General features: G+C 61.3%; 1 long non-coding RNA gene across 1 annotated transcript; it reads left to right on the top strand.

Annotated features, from left to right (window-relative positions):
- Nucleotides 1-731: 731 nt before the first annotated feature.
- LOC140689657 (uncharacterized) lies at nucleotides 732-2,586 on the top strand. The gene is made up of 3 exons (XR_012064674.1): nucleotides 732-807; nucleotides 1,035-1,250; nucleotides 2,136-2,586. It is a non-coding gene; the product is annotated as an uncharacterized lncRNA (long non-coding RNA).
- The last annotated feature ends 4,738 nt before the right edge of the window (nucleotides 2,587-7,324 follow it).

Genomic DNA, 7,324 nt, shown 5'->3' with positions numbered 1-7,324 from the left:
TCATTTTTTATGTGCCTGTTCAGTAAATGATCACTGGTGGCCTCGTCCATTTGAGTCACAATCAAAATAGCAGCCAGGACGGGGCGGGCCTGTGTTATGTCACCAGGGCGGGGGCTGTTTCCTATCAACCTGCAAATACATTCACACTTAGGTGAAAAACTATGCATCCAGGATCAAACACATCAGAGGCCAGGAGGGAGAGGGCCCCGTCTGTGGGCTTCTTCACTGTGCATCAGTGAGGGCGTGGGGCAGTGGAGGAGCAGCCCGCGGCTGCAGGTGGGCGTCCGCGGGGGCCAGGGGAGCGAGGCCAGTCCCCAGTGGACCTGAGAGATGCTGGCCCATCTGGGAGCCAGGCGGGCAAAGGGCACGGGCCTTCCCGAGGAAAGAGAGATGAGTCCGTGTGAGTCAGGGGCAAGGCCCACAGTTCCCCCGGTGTCAGCCGTGCGCCAACGCTCCAACAGTCATCGGCCTCTGAGACGGTGGCGCAGACGTGCGGAGAGCCGGAAGATGGAGCCTGACGGTAAGGAGAGGGAGGGAGGCGGGGAGAAAAGGACATTCGCCAAAGCCGTGCCGCGCCAGGCCCTGTGCTGCGTTCTTGGCCTCGCCCGTCCCGCTGAAACCTCCAATGACCCAAGAGGCCGGCAGTAGTGTCCACACTGCCAAGGCGAAGACAGGAGGCTCAGAGAAGGACATTCACTCTTCCAAAGGTGCACAGCTTCTACAGGACAGAACTCAAATTTCACGTCCGATCTGCCTGGACCCAAGCAGTTTTCTGGAATGTGACCTCATTCAGTAACTTACCGGTGTGTGAGTATCGGGGGTGCCCAAGTGAGAGTGTTCATTACGGGGTTTTGTTTGTATTTTGGAAGGAATGGTTGGTCCAAGGCAGCAGCTCTGTGTTTTGAGAATGTAAGGAGATTGGGAAGAAATAATGGGCAGGCAGATGCGCTGTGGCTGCAGGCTGGGTGGGGGAGCGGCCAGCGCCTGCCAATGGGCACGGGGCTTCGTTGTGGGCTGATGGAAATGGTCCACAGGTAATGAAGGTGATGCTTGCGGAGGGTTGTGGAAATACAGAACCATCTCTAAGAGGGTGAACTGTACCACATATGAATCGCATCTCACTAGAACGGCTAAAAGCAAATTGAGACGAGGCTCATCGCGTGGCCCCAAGGCCCCTGACGCCCTGCCTGCCCCTCCTGACGGCAGCCTTTAACCTGCGCTTTGCCCCGTGCACGCAAGCCTGTCACCTGGTGAGCTTCCCATTCTTCGCTTACCCACCTTCTTCCGTGTGCCAGGTTTCCCTGATCTGCACCCCTGGTCTCGCCGGCCACCTGAGCTGAAGCCTCCCACCGCTGGAGCCGGAGCAGAGGGGCTGCTGCCCCGGGGCCCTGAGAGCGGAGGGTGTCCCCCGGGGAGAGCCCCTCTGCCTGGGCTCAGGGTCACTGCCGTGGCCAGGGCCACTCGCCCCAGCCCGCGCACCCCGTCCTGGTGGTGCGGGTTTCATGGGGTACTAGTCTAGAATGCGGCTCTGGGACGCACGATGGGGTTTAAATCCTGGCTCTGCCTCTTGCTAGCTGTTACAGGCCAAATGCGTCCCCCACCCCAAACTGCCGTATTAACGTCCTAAGAATGGGACTGTGTTTGGAGGCGGGGTGTTTATAAAGGTAAGCAAGGTAGAGTGAGCTCGTTAGGGTGGGCCCTGATGGGGCAGGACTCATGTCCTTACAACAAGAGGAAATTTGGACGCAGGCACGCGGGGAAGAGCCTGTGAGAACACAAGGAGAGGACGGCCGTCGGCAAGCCAGGGAGAGGCCTCGGAGAAAGCACCTGCTGACACCTTGGTCTCGGGGCTCTAGCCTCCAGGGCTTCAGGAGGTCACTCCTGTTGGCCACACCGCCCTCTGTAGTGCTCTGCTATGGCAGCTCAAGAAACCAACACAGTGGCTGTGTGGCCTCGGGCGAGTCGCTCCACCTCTCTGGGCTTCAGATAATACCAGCACCTACTTCCTAAGGGTGCTGTGACAATGAAATGAGCGACGCACGCATGGGTCTAGACTGTGTCTAGCACATCGTAGGCGCTGTACGGGTTACTGTTATTATTATCACTCATCGGGGACACCGTGCAATGTTTTCCAGAACCAACGACTTTACTCAAAGAGCGGAGTTTCCCTTTAAAGGTTTCTCCTTCAGAGTCACGCAAGCACGCAGAGTTATCCGACAAAGGAAAGCTGGGCACAGGCTCTCGGCAGTGGTCAGACAGCAGCAGGGCGTCACCCCGCGGACTCAGCGCGGCCGTTATCCAAGGAGGCAGCTCTGAACGCCGGGACGTGGACACCGGAGAATAAACAAAAGTGCAGAAACACAAGCGACGTGTGAAGATCGCAATGCTCAGCACGAGGGTATCGGACGGCCCTGCGTGTGAGCGAGTGAGTGTGATAAATCACGCATGCGGAGAAACAGCGAGGCTGTCCGTCTGCATAATTTTTTTTCCTAGAAAAAGCCTGTGGACAGAGGTTACCGAGGAGAGAGACGGGAGTCATAGCGAGGTTTAAACGTTTTATTTTATGCGTGAAATGAAGGTTTTCCTTTTTAAAAAAAACAATGTCGCATGGATTATCTGGGTGGAGGACTGTGGGTCACGGGTTTTCCAGCCTTTATTTTCCCTTGTTAACAGCGCAGTAACAACAGGCTCTTTTAAAACGGCCTCTGACCCAGAGGCACCGCCCTGCCTGAGTCCGGGCATGGGCCTGCCCATCACCGTCCCCTGCTGTGAGAAGTCCAAGGCCGGCCTTCCAGGGCCAGTTCTGCCCCGGGACGGGTGTCCTCACACCGCCAGAGCCTCGGCCTCCTCGCCTGTAAAACAGCGCCTGCCGTGGCTGCCCCGACCGCCTCACAGGACGTGGGTGGCACCCAAGTCACCGTGAGAGCTCAGCTTTCCCCACCTGGGGCCACTTCCAGAGCCTTCGAGACGCCAAGGAAAACTGCAGGGTCCAAGAAGCTCCAGAACTGCCGCCGTTCTGGGGACCCTCTCTTTATGTGCTTGACCCATCACTAACCTCCCGTCACTGGGGCTTTCAAGCAGGTGTCCAGTGCCTGCTGTGTTCAAGGCTGTGGACTCAGAGGGGACACAGGCTGAGACACAGACCCTGGCTCAGGGGATTCCTAACCTGGTGCACAAAACCACCCCAGGACAGAGCTAAGCCCCACAGGGATGCAGAGAGAAAGGGAAAGGTGCCTTCCAGCCAGAGGAGCCATCGGGAGAATTTCCTGGAAGTGGTGAAGGAGGGCCCTATTTGCACCTGCAGAGATGTGGGGGTGTTCAGATGGAGAACACAGCAGGAGAGGGGGCTCCAGTTGGCAGAAAGAATGAGAGAGAGCCCCCTCTGAGGTTCCCAGGGGGCCGGGGCAGCGATCGGTGCAACAACAGCACGCACTGCCGAGGCAGGATGGCAGGCCCCCCCGGGGGTCACCAGCCTCCCAGTCCCTACTCACTCAGGGAGGGGCTTCCTGTGCCTGCCCTGGCCCCCCCAGGGGCTCTTTCTAGGCCTCTGCCCCCTGCTATTCAGGGGGCAGCATCCTCCTCCCTTCAGGGCCTGTCACTCACACAAAGGCCACGCAACCCTCACAGCTGCCCCTTTTAGGGAAAGCGTGGCTGGGGACTTGGTCCAAGTCCCAACTCAGGTTGGTGTCCTTCAGCCTTATCGACTGGGTGAGACCTGGGCTGTGACTGGAAAGCCAGGAGCGGCTTTTCGCCTTCCTCCTTCCTCCTTCCGCTGGCAGGCACCACCTCGAAGCCCTCGGGCCAGGAAGGAAAGACCCGCTCAGCATCACCTGGCTGGTCGGGCACGAACCAGGGCTGGTCCCCAGGCTCCTGCTCCACCGGGGAGGGTGTCTTTGTTCCCTGCATCTTTACTGCCATCTTCACTGCCCGGGCGGGGGGGACTCTGAAAGTCAGCCTCTCCCGCCCTCAGCTCCCTAACCCTCCACACATGTGACAGATAGGAGGTGACAGCCCAGACTCAGCAGGAGGGCTGAGTGAGCGGGAGCAGGGACTCCCGAAGGCGCTATTGCGGGCACCTCTGCGGGCAGCAGCACCTGCCAGCCTGCCCGGCGGCTGTTCACAGACCGCTCCCCCCCGAGCTCGTGCCTCTGGGAGACGGGCAAACGGCAGCTGGGTTTGGGTGGGCGGGAGGTCGAGTTCTGAAGCCTGGGCCCCGCGGGCGCACGGGGCCCGGGAAGTGGGTGGGGCAGCAAAGGAGGGTGGCTTGGGAGCTGAGGGTGGCGGCTTCCCCATAAGTGCCCCGAGCTCACACCGCTGGATGAAGATGCAGACCCTGCTGGGCCGGGCCTCCAGACCTCCTGGCCTCCTGGCCTCCTGGCCTCCTTAGGACCGAGTGCCAAGTGCCAGGGTCACGTGGCCGGCTTCCCACGGCAGCCTTGGCCTTCCAGGCTCCTAGTCAGGTTGCAGTTCCAGGGTCTCCGCCCACAGAGGGGAGAGCCCCACCCCCCCGGAGGCCTGATCCCTGAAGGCACTCGGAGGGCACACGGGCGGAGAAACAGCTCCCTGAAGTCAGGAGCTCTGAGAAGGCACGAGGAGCGGGGTGCGAACAGAGGGACCGAGCAAACGCCCGCCGCACTGGCCCCCGGGGCCAGGGCCTGTGGAGGACGGCGCGGCTGACGCAGGAAAGTCGCGCTGAGCTCTTTGGTCCCGCAGGCGTGGCCAGCGGGGTGCGGTGAGAGGCAGTGGGGGCCATGCGGGTTTTCTTCAAGCCACACGGGGCAGTGACGGGGAGAGAGGTGTGAGTGAGGGGCTCCTCCCCCCGAGAAGAGGCCCCCAGGTGAGCCCCAGACAGCACCCGCTCCAGGCCAAGCCCCTCCATGGGCCTGGGAAAAAGTGACAGCAAAGGCAAATTTGAAAGGCCCTGTCTGCCCAGTGCGGGTCTGTGGCCTCTAAGGGAAGCCCCCCATGCAGGTGAGCCAGCGTGGGGAGAGTGGGGCGCAGCAGAGAGGCCCAGGCTGGAGAAGGAGGAGGACTAGGACGGCCACCGGCCACACCGGCTTCCAGACGAGGGGACCCAGCCTCCTGCGGGTGGAGGGTACTTGGGTGCTGGCCTCAGCTGCCGACAGAGAATGGCTGGGGCCCCCAAGCCTGTTCGGGGTGTCGCCTGCTTTCTGGGGGAACCCGCTCCCTCTGTGAGCTTGTGTGTGCGTCCACACACATGCACACACAGACATGTTCGTTCAGGAAATACTTACGAAACACGTGGCCCCAGAGCTTGCTCCAGGCATTGGGAAAACAGCAGTGAGGGCAGAACTAAGCCCCCGGGCTGCCCTCGGAGCACTGACAGTCCTGGGGGAGGGACGCAGTTAGGAGGGAGACCCGCCTGCTCGCGCACGTCCACTGTTTGCATTCAGTTCCTCCGGCCGCTCAGTTCACTCCGCTTTCAGCCCAGAGCCCGCCGTAGACCCTGCAGAGCCTGGAGGCCCTGCCCAGCTGCCCTGCCCTGCTCCCCTGCCCCAGTCAGCTTTGCTGCACCCCTGTTCCGTCTCTTCCCCCATCCTGCTCCCTGCACGGCCCCGTCACCGCTAGGCCTCTCCCCAGACCTCTCTCCCTCCCGGCGGGGGAAGCTGACCACGAGGACCCGAGAGGCAGGAGTCAGCTGATCTTTGGGGCTCACACCTGCCTGGGCACCTCACTGCGGCCAAGCTGATGGGGCGGGTGCTCTGAGGGCTGGCCCCCTGCGAGGTCAGCCAGGTGGGCTTCCTGTGACCCTCCTGGTCCCCAGATTAGAAGAGCCGCCATGTAGAGGATGCTTCTTCCCCACCAGGCTCCGGCCAAGCCCTGCCCAACCACCTCACCTAACCCTCCCCGTGGCCAGCGGTGGCAGGTGGCGCCACCACACGTCCCTTCCCCGGGGAGCTCAGGCGCTCACGGGGGCTACTCCACGTAGGAAGGTTTCGGCCAGACCCTGGCTCTGCCTGACCCCCCAGCCCGGGCTGGCGCCCCCACCTGACCCCCAGCCTGTGCCAGCGCCCCTGCCTCTGCTGTTTTCCCCCAACTTCTCCTCCATCGGAACTTCTTTTTTCCTCATGTGGTGACCAAGAAGCCCACTAAATTTGTCACCCAGGGGTATTTGCATGTCACATACTTCAAATAACTGAATATCTGTCTAGACCTAGGTAATGCATCTCTAATGGTGGAATTCCAGACAGACAAGGGGGCGAAGTGCATACTTACAATTTGGGAACAGGGCCTTCCCAGAGGTCCCACAACACCCACCAGGAGGGCGCCTCCTCTGCTCTCTCACAAAACTGCACCCTCCCCTCCTCCAGTTAAGCAATCAGACCCCTCTGTTCCCGTGTTCACGACTCACCTCGCTTGGCTCCGAGGCAAATGTTCCAGACCTACTAATTATCTCAGGGTAATTAGGCATGGGGAAATCCAGGCGCAGATAAAATCGGGGCCCTCCCCCGCCTGCCCCCGCATTCCCCTCTGGTCTCCCTGAAATGCTGGGATGCACTCTGTTTCCCTGTCATCTCCACCAGACCCACCGGGCCAGCGCCCAAACGCCCCGAGGAGAGCTGGGCCCAGCCCGGGCCTGCCCCGCTGCCGCGGGCAAGTCGACGTGACGCCCCTGTGGAAAGCCCCCGGCCGCCCGCCCGCCCCGGCGGTCTGAGACCTTACCAGCCATGTCCTTGCGCCTCATCCTCAAGGCTCAGACTGCCCTTCCCCCTTCCCACCTCCCCACTGGGGGGGAGGGGACACTGGGTCGCGTGAGGGTATTTAACCAGGCGTCCATGCACCCAGGAACGGGCCTCCTAATTTCAGGACACCCCCCACCCTCACCCTGAGATATGAAATTCTTAACACACGTACCTACCTGCGTTTGTCTGGGAAGACCCCGTAACTCACAAGCCATCCCCAAAGAGCCCTGGGCCCTCCCTGCCCCCCGCCCCCCTCAAAGGCGTAAGAATCTCTGCCCTGAGGCATCGCTGAGCCCGCCCCCCCATGAAGGCCGCACAGAGGGCCCCAGCGTCTGGGAGCGCCTCGGGGCCTCGCCACCACGCGGACAGGCAGGTTGTGACGCAGCAGCCGGGAGCCTGCTGCTGCTCTGGCCTGAGTTTCACCCCAGCGCTGCTGCTCATGATGGTGCCTCAGTTTCCCTATCTGAAAAATGGGACCACAGGTGGGAGGGGGAATTGGATGAAGATGGTCAAAAGGTACAAACTTCCGGTTAGGTAAGTGAGGACGAGGGCTGTAACGGGCGGCATGCCGGACGTAGTTATCACTGCGGCTCGTTGTGCATGGACGTTGTCAGTCAATC

This window comes from Vicugna pacos, chromosome 27, assembly GCF_048564905.1.
Source record: "Vicugna pacos chromosome 27, VicPac4, whole genome shotgun sequence".
In the NCBI taxonomy this organism is placed as follows: Eukaryota; Metazoa; Chordata; class Mammalia; order Artiodactyla; family Camelidae; genus Vicugna; species Vicugna pacos.
The sequence above is the reverse complement of the archived record's forward strand: the minus strand, read 5'-3'. Positions and strand labels throughout refer to the sequence as shown.